Source organism: Geospiza fortis, unplaced genomic scaffold (genome assembly GCF_000277835.1).
Source record: "Geospiza fortis unplaced genomic scaffold, GeoFor_1.0 scaffold173, whole genome shotgun sequence".
Taxonomy (NCBI): Eukaryota; Metazoa; Chordata; class Aves; order Passeriformes; family Thraupidae; genus Geospiza; species Geospiza fortis.
This window is the reverse complement of record NW_005054334.1, coordinates 5,936,610-5,958,314: the sequence shown is the minus strand read 5'-3', so window position 1 is coordinate 5,958,314 and position 21,705 is coordinate 5,936,610. Positions and strand designations below refer to the sequence as shown.

General features: G+C 43.7%; 1 protein-coding gene across 2 annotated transcripts in view; it reads right to left on the bottom strand.

Moving 5' to 3' along the window:
• Nucleotides 1-21,705, bottom strand: part of GRIN2B (glutamate ionotropic receptor NMDA type subunit 2B) — a 205,629-nt gene that overhangs the window by 95,666 nt on the left and 88,258 nt on the right. The window lies entirely within an intron of this gene.

Here is a 21,705-nt window from a genome sequence, read left to right as displayed (position 1 = left end):
CCTGCTGCTTTCAGACTGGTTTATACCCTGGTTTCTGGGTGCTTTCCACAATGAATTGGCTAGCCCTGCCTATCCCTCTCCCCAGTGCACAGTGCAGCCTCTTTGCACAGTCACACATGGCCCAGAATCCAGGATCACTGCTAACCATATCTGAAAGGAAGAACTAACGGGGGAAACCAGAAAGTTCATTTTAGCTTCAGGTGACAGCCAGGGAGAGCTAACGAAGACAAAGCAGAAAGGGTGGCAAAGTAAGACAGATGGAGGGACAAGAAAGGTGGCACAACATTTACATTTTCTTTTACCCAGATGTAAATGGATTTATTGCCCTGCAGCAATTTACAATAGCTGAAAACTTGTCCGCAAAGCCCAAGAGGGAATAAGGACATCCCAGAGAGCTGAAAAGGTGGATTCAATGCTGAGCTGTTGCTCGCTGGGAGTCCTTCTAGATCCACAGCCCAATCAAAATACTGGCCTCAGTATTTTCTTTGCACCACGACCAGATGGACAGGAAAAGTCTGCTCCACTGACCACCTTCCTCCCCACAACTGCCTCAGCCACGTGCCTAACAAACTAATAATTCAATCATGCATCTTCACCACACTTTCACTGCAGCCCACACACTCACCCACCTGCTGCCAGAATAGGCACCCCCACCATTGCCAGAGTCAGTCAGGCATGTTTTTCTCCCACTCGTGCAGTCCCACTCAGCTCCATCCACACCCCGACTCTGTCTGCCTTTAACCATTATCTCCAGCTCTGGGAAGGAGCACTGCAGATTTCCATCCCAGCCTTCCCTCTAAGTGCTTATGCGTTGCATCACAGAACATGCCCTGAGCTGGAATGAAATTTCGCCCTTTGCATATCCTTACTTATTTATACTTGCTGCCCATGCTGGTTGCCTAAGGGATGGGAAGGAGGTAGGAGGGTATTAACAAGCTCTTTAACATGATACCTCTTAGAAACAGAGTAACTACTGCTATCTGCATCACTATCTTTTGCTTGAGTAAAAATCGGGCATTGGACGCTACTGCCGGCTGCTTTTCTATGCCCACACAGTACTATGAGACACACCAGGAATTTAGGCTCTGCTGCTGACCCATCAGTTCTAAAAGATAGTGTTCACAAGTGGCTCAAATATTACAAGGTGTGAGATGGCAAGGTGTTTTCAGACACTTTTCAGAGCTCAAGACAAGGTGATGCACTTCAGAGACAGAGCCTTTTACAATTCATATCCATTATTCTACATCATTGTTCACAGTCTTTTGGATGCATACAGCCTCTGCTTCTTCACTGCCTTCCTCTAGTCAGTCACCAAGACCTTCCTTCCCTCTCCAGAAAAGCCCACTAGTTAAGCCCAGCAGTTAAAGCACTGGGTCCTCAAATCCTAAATGCCTGACTTCAGATAAGGATGTCAAGCAAAGTCTCCCTGGGAAGGTGTCGTAAATTTGAAGATGTCATATATACTGATATAGAAAAAAATCTCTAAATCCCTTTTCCAGAAGTAATTTTATATCATAAAAAAATACTCTGCATGGGCAGAACACTCAGACCTTCAACCATACACATCCCCACACCCCCAGCCAATGATCTGGATCTGCCGGGAGCACAGGCACGGAGTCAGAGGAATAATGTTTTTACCAGATTGGAGAATACGTGAAGAGGGGTTTAGGGGAAATGGAGTCTGTCAGAGGGGCCACTTGCTGGGAGGACAGCTTGCTGGCATGGGACCAGCAGGTGTTTGAGTGTTTGCAATGCAAGCCCTCACCTTCAGATACCACATGCAATGGCCCTCCCTCTTCAGGAGGTGGCTCGGGGCCCTGCACAGGGCATTCCAGTGCCCCTGCATCGCACCAGGTGGGTCACCAGGACAACAGCTGGCCCTGAACCTGCAGAGCACCCCTAGCCCTTGGCTGTGAAGCTGATAAAGGATTGTTGGTAATAACATGGTGTGGGAAAGAACAGAAGAAAAGAGTAGCTGAAGAAGGGGCCATGAGGAAGAAGGGCAGCACCTTTCCAAGGCAAACATCCTTGTTGTACTTTCTGGAGATAATACAGTACAGAGCAAGGGCAGGAATGAGGCCAAGAAGCAGTTCTGGACTGTAAGGGGGGGATCAAAACCACCCAAGCCTTCCAAAGCCCTCTAACCCATCTCCAAAAGGGTGTGAGAAATGATCTGTGCACAATTGTCAATTTGCACGGAAAGTGAGAAACCTGTCTCCAAGGCAAAGAAACTTATCTATGAAAAGATATCTCTACCAAGCCCAGGGAGCACCCCCAGGATACTGGACAGAAGAGCACCTTTCCCATGGTGCCACCAGGCTAAACCCTCCCCAGGGAGCTGGGGGTGTCTAGCCTAGAGAAAAGGAGGCTCAGGGGGGATCTTACTGCTCTGGAAGGAGATCACAGACAGGTGGGTGTCAGTCTCTTCTCCCAGGTAACAAGAGACAGAACAAGAGGAAATGCCTCCAAGGTGAACCAGCAAACAGGCTGCCCAGAGAGGTGGTGGTGTCACCATCCCTGGAGGTAGATGGCAATGTGGCACTTAGGGTCACGGTTTAGTGGTGGACCTGACAGTTTAGGAAGACTGGACCCAATGATTTTAAAGATCTTTTCCAACCTTAGCGATGCTATGATTCTGTGAGTCTTTGAAGCCTGAATCTGTGGCATCTAACAGTGTCATCACTGCATGCCACAGTGCCAGCCCCATCTCGGCTAAGGAAAGATGTACTGGTAATGAAATACAGCTGCCACCCCTGGAACTTGTTCCTTGAAGTCACAGAAGTACCAAGTAGGACTTCTTCCCTAATACAAACAATTTGTGTGCACAAACAATACCAGTCATTGGGACCAAATCAATTTTTTCTCCCCCAGGCTCTCCCATCCTTCACGATTCATATGTAGCCGAGGCTATCTGGGAATGCAAGCAGAAAAAAAAACCTGCTCCAATTTTTTTCCCCATGGATGCTGGTTCATGACTATCATGCTGAGGGACCAGAACTACATCCTTTCACACCCAGATCACTGAGTTCCCCTCTCTGCTGCCAAAACCATAGAGCCAGACCTTATCTCCGCCATGCAGGTAAATCCCTGTGACTCTATTCAGTTTTCCCCTGCTGCCCAGTTCTTCTGTGGCACTCTTCAACACACTGATATTACAGATTTCTCCCATGATTATTAAGGGTAGAGCTTTGCATTGGGTCTGGCTGAGATGGAGTCATTTTCCCCCAGCAGCCCTCACTGTGCTGTGCTTTGCATTGGTACCTAGAAAGGAGTTGGTAACACACCAGAGGTTTGGCTACTGCTGAGCAGCGCTGGCACAGCATCCCACCTGAGACTGAAACTGTGCTTCCAATTCCTATAATCATAGGAATAAGTAATAGGATAAAGCTAAATGTTCAGACCATGCCATTTCACACATCTTAATTAATCCACTGATTGTTCCTATATTCTCCCAGATTAGGATACCCTCTCCTAGAAAACATCAGTTTATTAACCCCAGTCACTCCTTCTAAAGCAGTCCCAGAACAGATAATTGCCTGCCCCCTAAATGCCAAGGTATTCATAATGTTCTGATTTACCAAGAGGCATTGCAAAGTCTCTCTGAAGTATTTGAGTGGAGGAATAACACACAAGCTCTTTCAGAAGCATCATTAAAACCAGACAAACCTTTCAATCCATTTAGTGAAGTGCCTGGAGGCTGTCTTTTCAGAAGGGAAACAGAAGTAAATACAGCACACTGAAATTGAATACATGAAGTGCCACAGGCAGCAGCCCTCTTGCACATCATTTGCGATGCTGGTGTTTTTTCCTGTTTCCTCCTTTTTTCAATTTATACTCAGCGCATTTCAGGCTCATGTGAGGAGGAATCATAACAACCCTGGAGATTTTTATTTATTCCTGAGAAAGGTACAGAGTGGACATCAGCCAGGCAAGTTACCTCCACTGTCAACTGAATGTCAGCCAGGAAGTATCCCTTACCTGCCACGAGAAGGCAGTTCATAACTCAGCCCCACTCAAACCTCACCCCTTCTGCTGTGGACAATTCACAAGAGCCATCTGGGAACAGCCTCAGGAGAGGGATGATATCAGCACTGAACCAGACTGAGATACCTTGTTCATCTCACAAGTCCCACACCACTGCTGTTAAATGGCCATAATAGGATGAGAGAAAATGGCCTCAGGTTGTGACACAGAAGGTTTAGATTGGATATAAGAAAAAATTTCTGCACTGGGAGGGTTGTCAAGCACTGGAACAGGCTGCCCAGAGAAATGGTATTGCCATTCTCCCTGGAAGTATTTAAAAGACGTGTAGATGTGGCACTAAGGACATGGTTTACTGGTGGACTTGGCAGTGCTGGGTTAATGACTGGACTCAATGATCTCTGACGTCTTTTCCAACCTAAACGATACTTTGATTCTATGAATATTTAGCTAAGGCTAGTAGTGAGGTTCAAGGCTGCACCACCTACTCTGAAATCTCTTCCCAGAACACAGAATGCCTTTCATGGAGTGCAAAGAAGTAGTATTTTTCACTATGTTTTTTTCCAAGAAGAGACCAAGGGAGGATTCATCAAGTGTCAGAAGATGCTTGGCCAAATCTTTGCCAAATCTCTCCCAACATTCTGACCCCAAACTTGCCTTTCCAGTCTGCCACACTCTGTAGCTCTCAACCAGAGTTCTCATCTGCAGCCTGCAACCTCAACATGCCACTTGGCTCCTAGAAACATTTTACAAAAAATTGAGAAAAAAAAGTATCTCTGGCATTGCTTTCTTCCAACTAAGGCTTCCCATGTTTGGGGATGATTCATGAGCTGCATGAGTTAATGTGTTTTGGTAAAGGCAGGACTGCAAAATACAGCACTGTAGCTGAACACCCATGGCTGCAGCAAGGAGGGAGGGAGAGAAGGAGAAGTAAGAAAAGGACAGCCTGTGGAGGATTGGATTTTTTTCCACTCTTGCACTTGTTTTTTCTAGCTGTTTGGATGGTTGGTTTTACTTCCATGCTGGGGACTGGTACCGATTTTCTTTCATTGTGTGACATACATTCTTAAACAAAGATTAAAGGTACTGAAAGCCTGGGGTAGACACTTTTTATCTTTTTTTAAGAAACATCATTTTCAATTGAAACTGAAAAATCCAATTAGTTTCTCTGCTTGCTGACTGAGACCCAGGTTTAAGACCCTACAAGAACACATTCAGCCAGTAAGCAGATCTACCTTGACCTCCTAAAAATGTTCCAGGAAGCCCACAGAGAAATTTGCACTGCTGGAGCTGGTATCACCATCTCTTCAAGCTGTCTCTTCTTCCCAAGGTAAAGCCTTCCTTATAGATTCCTCTAGCTATGCCAAATTTTATCTCTAAGAGTGACATTTTCCATATCAGATGTTCATGTCATATCTGATATTTGACAAAGATTGAAGTTAAAATGGTCCATTATTTTCCAAAAACAAGCAAGAGGAAAAAGCTATTTTACCAACATTAGGAAAAAGATAGCGACCTTTATAAAAAGCTCCCGTACTTCTCTGCTTTCAAGGGACATGAATTTTGATGAGAGAGGAAAGCAAACATTCATTTCATGCTGATTTTTCCCATACTTGTGAAAACCTAGACAGGTCATAAGCCTTTGGAAAAACTACAGTTTACAGTTGTTCAAGAAAAATTATTAGAGCTTTCAAAAAACACCCATCCTTTTTAAACTCCTCTCCTGGCTGGGCCTTCTGCAGTCTAAGGCTCAAGTAAGGCTTATGAGTGGACTGGGGAAGCAGAAGGAGAAGGAATAAATCTATTGGGTTTGTATTTCCCATGATCTGGTTTGTATTTCCCTGCTCCCTGCACACAGAGACGGCTGGAAAAGGAGGCTGGCTAATTCCAAAGCAGCACGAAAGAGCCAGGAAGGTAATCAGGATACACTGACTTGGGACACTGCAAGAAGTAAGGGGCTAAAAAAGAAGAGAACTGGGAGGTGTGACACCTGGACTATTTGGACAAAGAAACTGTGACTTGTTGGAGCTGAGGGGAAGGGAAGACAGATTGGACAAGAGTGTGAGATAAGTGGAAATGGATGAAAATAAGTGACACAGTCCAGCAGTGGAGGCTGGATTTTTCTAGATCCAGGTTCTGGAGCTTAGATTATTTTTCAGTAAGACAGATTCTAACTTTACTAGGCAAGAACCAGACCGGGACAAGAAGCCAGAAGGGCAGAACAGAAAAGGCAAGCTGGTAGAGACAAGACAAAAGAGGTCAGCAGTGGGAGAGAAAAGCTAACGAGTTTGTGACCACTAAACCATGCAGTTTGGCAAAGTGCTGGCTTATTAATTTAAAAAAGTAAAGCGCTGCAAAAGAGGGAAAACTTCAGCATTATAGTGATTCAACCAATTTGAATGCATCCCATTTTGCATAACAAGAATCAGTCCTGAATCAACAATTTTTCTAGCAGGAGCCTGATCTCATTGAATGCACCAGATAGATTAATTTGGGAATCAAACTTAGCCGTTTGGAAAGTGGGCAGTAATCAAGTGAGAGGTTGAGAGTGGACAAACAGGAAAAATCATATTGCTAAGCAAGCTGAAAGGTGTACTGCAAGGCTGGATTTGTCCCAACCTCTGCACAAGGCCATGGTGGCACAAATAGAACAAAATATTATTTCATTATTATTACAATATATTATGTGTTCTATTCTATTCTATTTCAGTTGAAAGGGACTTACAACAATCATCTAGCCCAAATGCCTCCTAAATACTGGCAGGCTTGGAGCATTGACCAAGAAGCTTGTTCCAGTGTTTGACCAACCTCTCAGTGACGAAAACCTTCAAACCTTCCTAACACCCAGTCTAAACCTCACATAGAACAGCTTCAAACCATTCACATGCATCCTATTACTGGACACAAGGGAGAAGAGATCGGTAAATTCTCTTAAACCAGTTTTTTTACAAGCAGTCTCTAAATCTATGCATCCATTTTCTGGATGCTTAGCAAAAGCTGGAAAAATCCTCCGGCCCCTTTTTTTGGTCTGGTGGCAATGCCAAACAGAAATAAGTACTCTATTGATAGCCCAATTTTGGCAGACCAGTAAATATAAAGTTCTGACTTTGTTGAAAGAAAAAATATATATATTCAGTCTGTCTTCTTTTGAATCTGAGCATTTTCAAACACCTTTTTTTCAAATGAAAGGAAGATACATATTGAAGTTATAAACTAATTGGAATTCAAAATCCAGTTTTTCATCTCAAATATATTGAAAGAAATAATTCAGATTAAAATTAAAAAAGGGAAATGGTTTGGAGATTGTTTTGCTTTTCTCCTGGGTTCAAGATGATTTCTGCAAAACAAATAATTATATGGGGTATAAACAAACAGCCCATATAACTTGTATGTCACCAAATTTCCATTTCTACATTAATAAAAAATCAATGAAAAACGGTGCTCAGTCCTAAGTAAGACTTGGCAGGGGGCAATTGAAGAATTGCTGTGTTGAAGACAAAGAGAAATTTGCTTTGAACACTGAAAGCATTCTGTAATGATCAGTACTTTGAATAATAAGATTCTAGGTGTCTCAGATGGGCCATGAAAAATTAATAGACATTTTTGACCTTAATCTTGCTGCACCTCAGTTCCCCGCCTATACAATGGATTTACATAAAGTAGCTTGTGTCCTCTCATCTCGTAGGAGCAGGGTGAAAATCCATGAACTTTGTGATGTGCCGAGATACTGGCCAAACGTGCCACAGATAACACCTTGAGACAAAGAATCCTCAATTCTCAGCAGCCTGTGAAAGCAGACACAATACAAAGCTTAAAGATACACATTAAGCAAGGCAAAGGAAATGAAATACTGAATCACTGCTCAGTCAGGAAATATTACCCACCACACATACAGAAGCAGGCAGGGGTCCTGCCTTGAAAGATAGGACTGAAACCACTGTTCTATAATGCATAGACACAAGAATGCCAAATTAAGATTGCAGCCTTAATTCTGGCACTTTCTTCTGTTTGAAGTGCTTGCCTTTGCAACCTAAATAATATTCTTCTGACACAGTTGTGTGTACGTAATATATGAAAGGCTCTTGGCTCGGGGGCCTTGGACTTCACAGAACATTGCAGCAGACCCCCTGAGCTTTCCTCCCCAGTTATTTTGCTTCCAGCTCGTACCAGTTTTGCAGCACAGTATCAGAGCTTGTCTTTTCCTGTCTCTCTCCTTTAGCACATGCCCTTCCTCAGAAGTGCTTCCTCACCTCCAGCCACCCACCCTGCCAGCTCCCCAGCACCAGCTTTCATTGCTGCAGTGTTAATTATTTGCTTGGGCAATCACGGTCCTAGGACTACGAGCACAGACAGAGGTCTCGCTTCATTAGATATAAAACAGCAATGAGGTTTCCTCATTTCAGGGCAAAATTGCAATAGTGTTGGCATTCTGCATCCTTCCCAGATCTGGTCCATGATGCAGAGATGCCTGCCTCTATCTTTTCTTTCTTTGCAACCTTCCACCCAGTAACTGTACTGGTGGGCGGCAGAAAGGAAAACTTTGACTCATCACACCTGTCTCTAATGGCAGTTGTCATGCTCCTCATAACCCCAGGTTCCCTAACATTTTCACTGCTATATAACTTCTGGAGTATTTTAATCTTTATTCATCCCTCTTTACCTGAACAGCAGTTTAAACATTCCCTACTTCTCACCTGAAAACTTCTTTTGGAGTAAAACTACCTTCAGAGAATTTCTGGTAGGGTTTTGTTCATACTGCAAAATATGCCCAAAGCCTTATGCAAAGACCATACAGACAACAAATCAGACATTTGCAGACAAATGAAACAAAGAGACTATATCAGGGTGGGAGTAGGGCCTGCCTGATGTTTAAAAAAAATCTGTGCAGAAGGAAAGATAATTTAGTAATTGCCAAAAAGGAACTACTTGAAAAAGAGTTCAGAGCTTCTTTAATTTTCAAGGATTTTTTTTCCTACTAATTAAGCTTCAGAAGTTGAAAATGTCAAAACAATAGACAAAGACCAATCCAATCCAAAACTGTGGATGATCCTCTTCTTCCTGGCATCATGACATCTGTCAGTGTAAGATTTTCCTTTGCTAACACCCCTTGTCCTGTTCTGTTGTAAGTTACTGACTCACTTCTTTTTCTCTCTCTCCCTTTTCCCTCTCTCTCCTGGCTCTCTCCTCTGGCTCTCCCTGGTGAACAGTGAGCTGCAAGAAGCATTCCTGGGCTAGAAATTAACATATTAATGAAGAGAGAGCCTTGAAGAAGGGTTGAGAGATGGGGAGAAAACAGAGAGAGGAGGCAGGCAGAACAAAATAACAAAGGGAAGATATTATGAAGAAGGGACACAGAGCCAAAGCACAAAGGGAAAAAAAAAAAGCCTTTCTTGGGAACTGGTGCTACTTCAAACACTTCCATGGGAAGAAAAGATGAAAGAGAGAAAGGAGGTAGGAAAAATGGGTGGTTCATCTGTTTTAAGCTAAGATTTAATATTTCTATAGAAAACAATCACCTATTGAGGGAAGGATCAGAAGATGGAAGATGGGAGTGATGGAAGGACACAGACACACAAAGGGGGCATGACTGATAACAAGAGCAGTGGGCTCATCCCTGGCTGTTTGCAAAACACCACAAGCATGGAATCATCAGTGCAATAGGCCTTGCCTATAGGCAATTGCCTCCCCTGCAACTTCCTGTTCTCTCTTTCCACAATGTAAAGCTGCCCCAAAATTATGCTAAAAAAGAAGGATAAAACATCAAGCCTAGCAAGGACTAGGGTTGATCTGGCAAGCTCACAAATGTCCCACTCCCAACCCCTCTCAGCCCTCTCTTAGACAAACAGTGGGAAATCCATTAGGATCAGTGGATTGAGGAGGAAGTAAAAAAAATGGTTAGTTCAAACGTTTAAGTACTTGTTCCATCCTCTCTGTTTCTCTATTTGACTACCCACCATTTACATCCTTCTTTAGAAGCACTGCAGAAGAATAGATGCTGAATAATGCAAAATTTCCTCTTGCACCCACTGGCCAGAACAAGCACACCATTCCCATTCCTGATGACAAAACAAAAGGAGGGGGGAAAAGGATTCCTGGACTGAAGAAGGAACATAAAGAAATAGCATTTTTAGTGGTGAAATACATAACAGACATTGCAAAACCAAGGCATAAGGATTTGATTAGAAAAATAAGCTTTTTCACATAGGTCTACATCAGTAAAGGTGTGAGCTGTTACCAAAGAGCCATTCTTGTAAAACAGACCTCTCTCAGTTTGTCCACATCTTTCACAGTCCCACCAGCATGTACCACTACACAAAAACTTGTTCCAGAGCTTCCAGGTGGTACCAAGCCAGCTCCTTGACACCTCACCAGGCTACAGCAATACTGAGAACACCCTCAATACCCTAAGTATTGACTGAGGCCCATGGTCTTGTGCAGCAGCCTCCTAGAGGTGTAGTAATTCAGTAAATAGCCACAGGCAAAACAATGTTTGTCTCCTTGACCAGCCCAACTCCTCCTTTCCTCTATAACGGTGAGGGGAGCAGACCAAGGGCTGTTTGTCACTTGGCCATCACCAGATGAGACCCCTAGGTGCTACCACACAGCTTTCTTTGACACTTAAAGAAACATTCAGCATGAACCTCTGTCATAAATGTGACAAATTTACATGGCTGCTTTCCCTTGACTTCTCACATGACAAGAGGCGGTTCAGAGATTTCCCGGCATAGGAGTTCCCACTGCTCAGCTTCAGCAGAATGTCCACAGCCAAAGTCACAGCATCCATGCAACTGCCTGGTTTCTGGGTTTGGGTACTGCTGCTGGTCTGACCTGTGGCATCTGAAAAGGCAAGGCAAGCTCCAAACCACACAGAGGAATGAAAGTCAGTGTCACCCACAGCCTTCCCACTTAGAGAACCAGCTGCATGTCCTTCACAGGGAGTGCTCTAAAACCAAGCTCAGTGATGCTTTATATTTCCCCAAGTGGTCCTCCATCTGCACCACATCCCCACACTCCCTTTCTGTCAGTGCCCTTCTCTGGGGACCTGCTTCCACACTGACAACTCATGGCTGTGAGAAATGTTTCTGAGCTGCTGCAGCTGAGCACGGAGAGGCAGAAACCCCTTCTGCAGGCCTTGTGAGGATCCAGAAGAGGATGACAAAAAGGGAGGAAACCAGCAGCAATGCAAACCAGCCTGATCTGCAATGCAAGGTTGATGGATGCCTCTCACTTGGGCAGCTCTCCTCCCCCCCTGTGTCTAATCCTACCCCTGAATGCCTACACGCCCTCCATACTGGCTTACACAGTAGTCCCAGTGCCATCCACTGTTGGGAGCACCATGCTTTTCTCATTTGGCTCCCTCACTCTGCCAAACTTCGTTGTTAAGCAATTTCATGGAACTATAATAAACTATTCCAAATCAATTTCACAGCATTGCTAAGCTTGTGCCTTCATCAATTCAAACTTGAGCCTTCCATGAAAAATTGCTGGGAGAAAAAAATACAAATCAGTAAAATGAGTAAACTTCTCACTCTAGGCAGTCAAACTGGAGCCTTTTCCAGAACTCTCATCTTTCCACAGCCACCAGAGAAACTGTGGCTTGGTGCTACCTCCAAGGCACTTGTTGGAGTACCTCTTTCATGAGGAAAGGCTGAGAGAATTGGGATTGCTCAGTCTGGAAAAGAGAAGCCTTTGAGGTGACCTAATTGTGGCCTTCCAGTACCTGATGGGAACTTACAGGAAAGAGGAGGCAAGACTATTTACAAGAGCATGTACTGACAGGACAAGGGGGAATGGGTTCAAACTGAAAGAGAGTAGGTTTAGATTATGTATTAGGAAAAAATTCTTTACCGTGCAGGTGGTGAGGCACTGGAACAGGTTGCCCGGAGAAGCTGTGGATGCCTCACCCCTGGGGGTGTTCAAAACCAGGTAAGATGTGACTCTAAACAATCTGGTCTAGCTGAAGATGTCCCCTCCCATGGCAGGGAGCTTGGAACTAGATGATCTTCAAGGTCCCCTTCCAACTCAAGCTATTCTGTGATTCTGTGATTCATCCGATCTGTAGTCTCACATTTACAAAAAGCAAGACCTTCTCCATCTCAAAGCTACATTAAAACCAAAATAGATCTGCAAGTAAAGCCCCCCAGTATCTCAGCTACATGCCTGCAAGGAAAGGAAAAGGAAACTGAGACAAGGGCAGCAAAGCATGCAGAACTCTGAAATAATGGTTCTGCTGCACTTCCTGAATCTGGGCAAGTCAAATGCTGGAAAGCCCAATATCCTACACTGCCCTGCAGAACAGCTTTCTGACATGAACACACACTAGGCATACTGAAGAGTGGTTGCGAGATGCTCACATTTATTTAGAGGCTGTAAGCATCTGTATTTTGCACCTCAAAGTCTTCACAGTCCCTTGGTGATGCTGAAGAGCATTTTGTGATGGCTTAAGTACCAGCACTTGTACGCACTCACCATGCCATACGTCACCACTCAGATGCAGAAGGACAACATCAGCATCTTTGTGAAGAAGGTAGAAAGTATTGCTTGCAGCAATCTGTTTGAGATACCTCATGTCACTCACAGGGCCTAATCTGTCAGTGACACATTATTTTAAGGGGGAAGAAAGCAATGAAAAGTATCCTTTTGGGAGGATCATCTGTTATATATGACATCTATTACCCAAGTGGATAAAACCTCTCAGAGTTTCATTGCAGTCAACCCTTTTGCTCTCCATCCAGTTCTGGTTATCACTTGTCTGTAACCACAGCAGCCTTGCTGGATATCTCCCACTGCCCAGGGCTGTCTCCAGGGGAAATAAGCACATAATCAATGTAAAATCTAGATCTATCAGCTCAAATGTAATTCTCTTGGGATGAAGGAGGTCACTGAAATTAGATATCATTTTCTCTTGAAGTCTGCACACTGGAAAAGCTGCTAACTAACCTCCTTTGTGACATCACTTCTGGAGCTGCTGGCTGCCTGCTGCACACAGGCATCAGAGAGGCATGTGTGGCACTGCCACTAATATCTCGCGCTCATTAAACACCCCCAATGTCTTGGCGAAAATCCACCTCTAGTAAATTCATTCTGCCAGCTGAAATTCCTCGTGCAGCTCCAGTGAGGTGCAGTATTCATCTCCACTTCGTACTATATTCTGTTAAACAGTTGCTCTATTTCACCCCAGAGATGGCTGCAATTTTTTGGTGAATTAAGCCATCCCCTTCTACTTTGTAAAGTGCTTTGGAACTGCAGATTAAAGATGCTAGAGCCTGTCATAAATAAATGTAAGTTGCTGACACTGCTACTGGAGGTAGCCATCTTGCTGAAAAATTATTTCATTTGTGACACTAATAATACAGGGAAGAACACTAGGCAAGACACTAAAAACTCATTTCCATCTCGTTTTAATACAGCTTCAAAAACCAAGAAAAAAAGCCAGCATCGAGTCAGCATTTGTGCACTTTTAACCACTGTCAGGTTACAGAGATTCACAGGCTTTCAGTCCATTGTGGCAGCTCTCTTCCACCATGACCACACCATCAAGAGGGTGAACTCTTCATCTGATTATCTTCTGTCTCTCCAAATCCTTAACAAAGACCAGCACTGAGTTGACCAAAGCTGTTTTCCCGTTTCTCACGGTACATTACTGCAAAGGGAGGGCCCAGTCACCTTACCATCTTTATTCAATCAAGACAGCATAGAGACCTGTTTGGTGTGATGTAACAAGATCAGAAATCTCTCCACAGAGGTGGAAAAGAGCTTTCTTTGTATGAAGATGGCTGGCAGCACTCAGTCTGATTGATCATTTCAAGGGCAACTATGGTTAGATTTTAATATTCATTTTATATTAAGGTGCTTGCAGGCTTGAGTAAGGACATTTTTATTACTTAAATCAGGAGAGAACATGCTGCAGAAATGATAGAGCAGGGTGTACTGAACAAGCTGACAGGCCTCTGCTATTTCTATTTTCCTTGTTATTATTTCACTCACATTCAAACATTCTAAACACCACATTCCTAGATTTTATTCCATTCAAATACTTCAAGAAATATAGTGCACAGCGAATGTACAATACAAAAAAAATTACACTAAGGTAACATGCATCACCCTCAAATGTTTATATTCAATGCAAAATCACATTTTCTAACTTTAGCAAAGCAGGAATCCCTCATCTAACACTGCAAACCAATTTCTGAAGTTTGAAGTGAAGCTAGCTTTGAGTTATTTGTCCACACTAACAGAAACCCCACTGCTGGCTAATTATTTGAAAGCAGAACAAATTCATCCATTTCACACTCTCTTAACTCAAAATTGGATGAACAGGGATTTTTTTGCTCAGATTTTTCAAAAATTGTTCACCTTTCGACTGTGAATGAAAATAAAATTTGCTAAGTAAAACAAAAATGTACTTTAAAAATTATTGCTACTTGAAAATAGGCCAGTGGAGAGATGCGTACACTGCAGAGGGAGGTCTGGATTCTGCCCAGGTAACAGGTATGTAAAACCTGTTACCTGTGCAGACCTTGGTAGGGTCCCTTTCAGATAAGTATTCAGCTGCCCCACAGATACGCAGATCCACATTTTCCCAAAATGTGGATGCAAGACTCAAGTAACCCTTAAAGCAATGATTTTGAGAGGAATTTCATCAGCAGCATCTAGTCAGGAGTGCTCTAAGCCTCAATTCAGAAAAGCACTTAACCACGCACAATCTCTTGGCCAAAGCATAGATGGCAAAAGCCACTGAACAGCAGGTGCTTCTGCAGGGAGCAGGCAGCTGTTGGACAGGGCTCAGCTCCATCACACAAGCGTGTAAGACAGAAAGGGGAAAAGAACACCCCACTGAAAGTTAAACCACAGCAACAGTGTTAAATCTGCAGAACATTAAAAATCCCATCCCAGCCACACCAAGGTTAATATCTCCACTCTTTTCCAAGAAAGGTCACCTGACTTAATATTTTCCCCTTTTTTAGTGAACACAAAGGCTGTCATTGTCCATCCCCCCACCCCCTGCCTTCCAGGAGGGAGCACTAGGTGCAAGCAGCTCTTGTCAAACCAAACTGGGAACCCAAATTGCATCAAAGAGAAGAAAAAGCTGCTCCAGAGCTGCACAGGGAGCCATAGCAACACGGCAGTTCCTATTTTTAAAAACTTGAAAGATAGTAAGAACATTAAGTCTGAGGGGAGGAGAGAGGGAAAAAAAAAAAAAGGAAGCTACGTTTTTAACAGAAAGAAAAAAATGCACATGTTCCTGACAGGCACCCGTGATGAAACTACATATGGCCAGCCATCAGTGTGCAGGTGTGCAAGCCAGAAAATATCCCCATCAAGCCAGTTCCTAAAGGAAAAAGGATATTTCTCACCTTCCCCACTGCTCTGCAAAAGCAGGTTTTCAAGTTCCCTGAGGCACTTTCAAGCCCACAGCACCCTAAATGCATTTTGTGATCAGAGCAGGATCAGCAAGGGCATAGCTGGTGCTAAACTGTGGCCCATACTGGGTTTGTGGTTTCCAAGCTCCACCACAGAGGAGGATTTTGACTCACTTTCCATGAGGAGTGGAGACAGTCTGAAGGCACACATTAAAACATATTGTCACCAGCAAGTGAAGTTGCCACAGTACTAGCACTAATTGGACTTGGCTCCAGAGCAGAAGATGTCTCAGAGGGCTGGAAGCAGAACACGGACATTTTCCCATCTGGAAACTGATGGTGCATACCAAAATTCATTCCCAGCTGGTGGATTTTGGAGGCGTGTATGAAAGGGTATGTCCTTTAATCAAAAGACAACCCTTGCCAAAATCCCATCATTTTACTTGAATCTTTCTATTTAGCTCAGTTGGTTAGAGCAAGGTGCTAACATCAGCAAGGTTGCAGGTTCAATCTGTTTACAGGCCTCACTTAAGAGATTCTTATGGGTCCCTTCCAACTCAGAATATTTTGTGATTCTATTTTAATTGCAAAGAGGCTGAAATACCCAACTGTCCACACTGAGCAAGTACCTACTCTCCCCCTCTGACAAAGTCCAGCTATGCAGGACTAAGGCATCCTGTGGTGCCTGCTGAGGAACAAACATTTTTGCTGTGCCATCACATACTCCCACTGAGAAGCCAGGGATCTCCAGTATCCTACCAGCATCCAAGTTAGTTTGATGTTTGTCCTTCCACTGTAGGACAGCTGTGCTTCCCACTGCTCAAGCAGGACTGCTTCAGAGCTGGGCAGAGCAAGGAGGGCAGCCAGATGCAGACTGCTCTTCTGCACCAGCACCCTTACCAGCCCACCTGCAGGGAGAGGTTTGGATCAAGAGCATGTTACAAACTGCCCTCAGCATTCCTCTCCAGTGACAGGAAAAAAAGGACTCAGAAGAAGCCAACACTTCCTCCAAGATGTGGTGGCACACAGTGCTCACCTCCTGACCAGGCAACATCAATATTCAGTAGCCCCAAGCCAGCAAACCCAGCACATTTCACCAGCACTGCACACAGGGCAAATGAAATGCAACAGGAGATGCAAGATAGGGACAGAAAAAAGTGATGGCAGTACACAGAGAGAGCGAGATGGCGTACAGCAAGGGATGCAGGGAGGCACAGAGACCCTGACAGAGGCAGGAGGTACAGGCCAGCCCCAGCCTCCAGCTGCTGCTGGAGCAGTGACAGGAACAAGCAGATTTCAGCAGCAGGGATGTCTAATCTGTCAGCAGCGCTCACGCCACGTGCTGCCACTCTGCACCAGCCTGACAGCAGCAGGACACACCAACCAGTGGGAACATAATGAGCTGCTAACTAGACATGGGCCTAAAGGCTCCAAAAGGTCAAAAGTTACATATGCTCCCTCACCCTCCAAGTTTCTGAAAAGGGCAATTTCTGCATCCTTGGGAACATGCCACTTATACCTTCTCTCACCACCTCCTCAGCATTAAGAAGCAAGTGTCAGCACTGTGCCTGCTGCAGCTGGAGTGCCAAAGGATTCAAGGGCTGGAGCAGGGCCTTCCCAGCCAGCTGCCAAGCAGGTAGATATAGCCCTGCACACTGAGTGAGACAGGGCTCCTGTCTCTCAGTACGAGGGTAACTGGACAAACCTGTGAATGGAGAAAAAACACTGCAAATGGTCCATTGTCCATTCCTGCCCTCAACTCCCCTGCTGCACTCTCTGAAGTTGTGTGATCCACTCAACTAGGACACAACACAGAGTGGCTTCATGGCAATACCTGCACGTGACATAAGATGTCCTCTGTGTCTGGCATGGAAGGTGATGGCTGCCATTATTAGAGAGGAGAGGGCAGGAGGGTGGGTTGAGAGAGACCAGAGAAACAAGGAAAGGTGTTGCCTGGGCACTGTCCTTGACACTGACCGGGGGAAAAGAGGTCCAGGGTACTATGGGTATGGTGTGGCCCACAGGTATCAGGGTGACACAACACCCTGAAAGGGCACTGCATCTTTTTATGGATATATACAGCCCATATAGTCTTGAGTTTCCAGAGAAGCAATTTGTTTGTACAACCCAATTTCAAGAACTTTCTCTGCTCACTGACTCACTGTTGAGGTATCTAAGCCCCAGCAATTCCTAGTTTCTATTAGGGAAATGTGGTCATGTGAGAACAGAGCTTGCTCTGGTTGTTCCAGGAAAAAAACAGTTGCCCAGCACTCATCAAAAGGTTCTTCTGCATTTTTTATCTGTTTGGAAAGGTAAAACTACAGATGAATGTTACTTCCCCCAGAGTGGAAGTGTCATGTCCAAACAAGGCACTAAGTAAGCTTGCCAGCTGTTTTCCTATTTGAAGAATCTGAGGTACAGAATAGAACCTAACTTTGTTTCCCTCTAAAAGTATTTTTTTCCAAAGGTGGTATAATTCCACATTTGTATTTTAATTCCAAAGCAAATGCTCCACTGCACTTTTTATTAAAATGAAATCTGCTGTGTGCAGCCTGGTGTTAAATGAGAGACTATTAAAGCCAATCAGTGGAGAACTCATTAGAAGCCCTACAACAACAAACTAGTAGTTATGGCCCAGCATTCACAAGCAGCCATGACAACAAGGAGAAAGAATCCAGGTCTCATTGAAGGCTACAATAAAACCACAGCTTCTGTAGCCCAAAGACTGTGAATATCCATACAAAACAGCTGAGCTTCCATTCCTCAAATATGTGCCAGAAATTATATTCTTTTCTCATGACTCATTTCTGAATTCCACTCCTAAGAATACTCCTGTCATTTAGTTATTTCTTCCCATTTCTAAAATGTAATGAGAAGCACCAATCCAGAGCTCAAGGAAATCTGTCCCATCAATTAAAATAACGAAATAAGCAGAAGGCTGCCTATAAACACATCCACCTCTGCCCACTCACTCCTCAGCAGCCATGGTGAAGGGAAAAAAGATGAGCTTTGCAGGATGCCTGGAAGCCTAGCAACTCTCCTAGGAAGGGCCAAGAGGTAAGAACTCCTCATCTGAGCATTTCCTTCCCAATCTTTGAGATCTTCTCCTCCAGTAGAAAAGAGCAGAGCACACAGTGGTTTTGCTGGGTGCCCAGAAGACCAGATATTGGGATAACTATGAACTCGGTAGACTGAAATACTCAGATCAGATTTTTTTTCTGGGACAATGAAGGAATAAATGAATAGGTAATTATTACAAACAGAACAAAGAATTAAAGACTGTAATTGAACTGGGAAACAGCATTTGGATATTTGGACTCCAAATTACCACCTAAGCCTATTATCAGCATAAATTGAGATAAATCCCTCACTAGAGGAAAAATTCCTCAACAATCATTCAAAAAGATAACTAACAAATCTTGTAGGACAAAACTCTCTCAAAGTATAATTTTACTACTCTTTAGTGGAGTTATCTCATCAGCAGGTTCACTAACTGGACAAAATCCAAAATGTTCAATGGTTGTGATCATACTTCTGCAGTTCCAGTCTAACACAAAAGAGAACCAGTTTCAAAACAGAAACAGTTGCTATGCGACCATTAGTGATACAAGAAGATGCAGACCAAACACCTACATTGTCAAGAAATGGCATTTAGATAACAGTCTGTCTTGTTTCTTTTTGTGCTTACAGCCATACTTCAAATAAAACTTTGTTTGCACAAGTTCTTGCAAAAATGAACAAGTGTCAGGGTAAAAAGGAGGAAAGATATGGAGAATTTAAACAACATTCAGTTCATTTTCTCCTTACTCCATTATATACCCACATCAACCACTGACACCATGTTGATCAAGACCATTTGATTTTAGCTGCATTCAGAACAAGTGCTCTTTTAGAAAGACAAGGGAAAAAAGTAAGAACTGGTCAGAGTTCAAAGGAAGATCTTGGGAAATGACTAATTCACAGTCAGTGTATAGTGTGCCTCAGCTGAGCTAAATCACACATTTTTTTAGTTTGAAGTGTCACTCTCCACAGAATAAAATGGGAAAGTTCATTTATTGCTTTGCCTCCCCAGCTATGGATTTGAAGGAAATTGGACCCCTTTGGATTAGCTTCAAGAGTTTCTGAAAGAGTAGCTACAGGGTGATGCTTTATCTGAGGTCACATACACTTTGTCTCCCCAGACATCAAGCCCACATACATTCATTTCTCTACTCTGTGTAGGCAGGTGGAGGGGGAACTTTAAGTTACAGATGGCTGAATACAGTATTGCTGGGTCGAGAGCAAGGCTAAAATTAGCTTTCCAGAACCTGCAGTCCAGTCCAAAATGAGCCAAACCAGGTTCCAGACATGCAGGTATTGCTGCTACCTGGCGTGCACAGTGCATATCATGAGAGTTTTAAAGCTTAGCACATAGTAAATTCCAGTAAATTCAGTGGAACTTGAAGGTAGGAACACAGATTGCAGCTATTAATCTCTGAGGGTTTTGGCTCAGTGAGGCAAACTCACATCTTCATGATTGCCTCCTTCCACATCTTGTGCTTCTCCTCTGCCTCTTCTTCTCCACAGACTTCAGGCATGAGGCTGAGCTTGAAGCCATCCAATTTCTATTGAACCCTTGGATTTGTAAAAGCAATGGCTTATTTCAGACACCACTAGCTTTTAAACTTCAAAAGGTGCCTGAAAGTAATTTGACTTAAATAAAAAACTAAGCACCCAACTCACTGAAGTCCAACTTTTTAACCATCTCACTTGGAAATACAGAGAGTGTGGAAACATGGGTGGGTGGGGGGGAAAGGATGCAAGGTCAGAACCCCCTCACAGGCCAGCACCATGCGAGGCAAAGCAAATATTTGCACTGTGCTTACAAGTAACTACAAAAGTATAATTATTTCTCAGTTAGCTCAGGTGCCTGTAGCTATCTACACAGCGGCAGAACAGAGCCTGGCACTGACTAATTTGACTGTGCTTTTCAGTGAGACTGATGTCAGTAGCCAAACTGAGCTGGGTGTATCTACACATATTGGCACTCATTCCTGTGAATGCTGTACCCACAGCAGACAAGGGAGCAGAGACAGCATGATTTGGGCCGTGAAGGTGAAAAGAAAGCTATGATATTCACAAGTGACAGGAGCTGCTTTCAAGTGGGGTGCCGAGGCTTCAGGGCATATCTACACAGCACAACAGTGCTGGCATATCTACACTCAAGAGTCTCTGAGCTGGTGACTTCTAAACAATGCAAAGAGGTGCTATGCAGAGAGATTTTGTTGGGTCCTTGAAGCAGCACAGCTACATGGGTGTGATGTTATGCATAGGCTAACAGTGTCAACAGAACTCATTAGCAGAAGGTCTCTGCAGAACGCTGCATCACATAGCAGGGAACGTTTTGTTTTCTAGATAACTGCTGAAAAGACACAATAGAGCTTCCCCCAGAATCCCTCTTCATTTGGAAAGGTAGAACAAAAGCCTGCCTCGATGTTACTTCTCATTACTTTGTATACACTATATATATTTTCCCTGCTTAATCATTTCAGCGATGACTCAAAAGAGCAGCAGAAAAAATCCTTACTCCTAAGCCTAGCTGGGAAGGAAAGAGATAAAAGCTTTAGGTACCTTTAGTAGTTTCAAGGCCTGCATAGAGAAAAAAAGCATGGGGAGGATGAAGTAAAAGCAATAAGACCAGGCAACATGCTAATGGATCATAAAGACAAAGGACAAATAGCAATATGGGTAATATATTGGGCCAAAGAATAAAGTTATCTCACAGTCCCCAACGTTCAGGCAAAGCAAAAATCTGCTTCCTTGTCCCTTTGTCCATCTGCCTAGTAAAGTTGACAGTGAGGGGTCACAGCATGCGGACCAATCCATCACATTTGCACACTCAGTGAGTCAACATGACAAATTAACAAAGACACTGAGCTCTGTGTGGCCTGATGGCTACTGCCTAGATTCTCCTTTTCTCACCACAAAGGATCTAACACGTCTAAGGATTTTATATGTAAAACATTGGACAATGACAGCTGAGCAGATCAGGAGGCATCTGGATTCCATGTCTAATTATCTGGGTTGCTTTGCTACATGCTAAAACTCCATCTGGGACAAAAAGGAACATTTAGTAATCAGAGTGCTGTTCTAGAGGTTGGTCCACCACAAGCTTCCTCTATGCCCTTAAAGAGATACCTTAGCACTGTTTCTTAGGAATATTTTAATTTGGATAAAAAGATGATGTTTATTCAAACAGGTTTTCCCTGTATTTAATACCCTTTTCAATTTGGAAAAATGTGCTGTTCTAATCGAGGCACTAGGCTTTCTGCATAAGGTACATGAGAAAGAGCAGTACCCAAAACACCCAGCAAACAGCCAG